At 42.2% G+C, this 1,963-nt stretch overlaps 1 non-coding gene across 1 annotated transcript; it reads left to right on the top strand.

Moving 5' to 3' along the window:
• Positions 1–1,107: 1,107 nt before the first annotated feature.
• LOC127099819 (small nucleolar RNA R71) lies at positions 1,108–1,214 on the top strand. Its single transcript, XR_007794286.1, has one exon. It is a non-coding gene; the product is annotated as a small nucleolar RNA R71 (small nucleolar RNA).
• Positions 1,215–1,963: the final 749 nt, after the last annotated feature.

Genomic DNA, 1,963 nt, shown 5'->3' with positions numbered 1-1,963 from the left:
ATAGCTTATGTAAAAGGAATGGTGACGTTTAATTGTTTCAGTAGGTCAACAAATTTTTTAAATTGGCCCGCGTCTTTGGTTTTAATTTGCCTTTGAGGATAAGGGATAGGTGGTTTGTAAGGTGGCGGAGGTACATAAGGATCTTTCTTTTCTACGGTTTCCTTATTACACTCTTCCTTTTCCTTAGGCTTACTTTCTTCCTCAGTTGACTTTTTAGAGTTTTGGTTTTCAATCCTTGGGTCAGACGGTCCTTCTACCTCTGTTCCACTTCTTAATATAATTGCATGAGCGTGGCTTTTCGGGTTAGGTTGGGGTTGTCCAGGAAATGTACCAGTTGGGGCAACAGTAGGCGCTTGTTGTTGAGCTACTTGCGAGATTTGTGTTTCCAGCATTTTGTTATGGGTAGCCAGGGCATCTACTTTACTTGCTAGTTGTTTAATCTGTTCGTTAGTGTGTACATTCTGGTTTAAGAACTCTTTATTCGTTTGCTGTTGAGAAGCTATGAAGTTCTCCATCATGATTTCCAAGTTGGATTTCCTAGGAACGTTATTGTTAGGTGTAGATGGGGTCGGCTTTTGATATCCAGGAGGTATAACTGGGGCTTGACTAGGAGCTTGACCTAGTGCGTATAAAGAATTATTACTCTTATATGAAAAATTAGGATGGTTCTTCTAGTTTGAGTTATAGGTATGCGAGTAGGGATTTCCTTGAGCATAGTTCACTTGCTCTGCTTGGATTCTTGTTAGGAGTTGACAATCTGTAGGAGTGTGACCTTGAATTCCACAGACTTCGCAATTTTGAGTTACGGCAACCACGGTGGTTGGAGGTGATACATTCAAACTTTCGATTTTCTGGGCAAGAGCATCCACTTTTGCATTAACATGATCAAGGCTACTTATCTCGTACATGTCCCCTTTTGTTTGAGGTTTTTCTACCATTGTTCGGTCGCTTCCCCACTGATAATGGTTTTGGGCCATGCTCTCGATAAGTTGATAAGCGTCAGCGTAAGGTTTATCCATAAGCGCACCACCGGCGGCGGCGTCTATTGTTAACCTTGTGTTGTACAAGAGACCATTATAGAAGGTATGAATTACTAACCAGTCCTCTAAACCATGGTGTGGACAAAGTCTCATCATGTCTTTGTATCTTTCCCATGCTTCGAAAAGAGACTCGTTATCTTTCTGTTTAAATCCATTTATCTGGGCTCTTAACATAGCTGTTTTGCTTGGAGGAAAATATCGGGCAAGAAAGACTTTCTTCAACTCATTCCATGTGGTGACTGAGTTGGAAGGAAGAGACTGAAGCCATCTTCTAGCTTTACCTCTTAACGAGAAAGGAAAGAGACGAAGTCGAATTGCCTCTGAAGTGACACCATTAGCTTTAACAGTATCAGCGTATTGGACGAATACGGATAAATGAAGGTTTGGATCCTCGGTAGGATTTCCAGAAAATTGATTCTGTTGCACTGCCTGCAACAGCGAAGGTTTAAGTTCGAAGTTGTTTGCTTCGATTGCGGGTGGAGCAGTACTCGAATGCGGCTCATCTTGCGATGGAGCGGCGTAATCTCGAAGAGCACGAGCTGGTTCTGCCATCTCGGGTATCGGCGAAGGAAGGAGATTTTTGAGATCAGGAATTTCGATTGGAGGAAGATTGTTTGCAGCACGATACTCCCGAATTTGTCGTAAGACTCGGAGATATCGTTCAACGTCGTTGATTCGTAAGTAGTACGGTTCGCCTTGTGAGCGAGTGTGTGGCATACAAATCAATGAAAGACAAGGAAAAATAAAAATGCCTTAGTCTCTACAATGTAACAGAAGAGTTACGATATTGACTAAATAAAAGTCCCCGGCAACGGCGCCAAAAACTTGATCGCGACTTTATGAGTCTATTGGGGTATTAACTACAAGTGCACAGTCTAATCGCGTAGTTTTAAAAGATATCGATCCCACAGGGACTTAATGAA

This window comes from Lathyrus oleraceus, chromosome 6 (genome assembly GCF_024323335.1).
Source record: "Lathyrus oleraceus cultivar Zhongwan6 chromosome 6, CAAS_Psat_ZW6_1.0, whole genome shotgun sequence".
NCBI classification, from domain to species: domain Eukaryota; kingdom Viridiplantae; phylum Streptophyta; class Magnoliopsida; order Fabales; family Fabaceae; genus Lathyrus; species Lathyrus oleraceus.
Note: the sequence above shows the minus strand (reverse complement) of the source record. Positions and strands in the feature narration are given on the sequence as shown.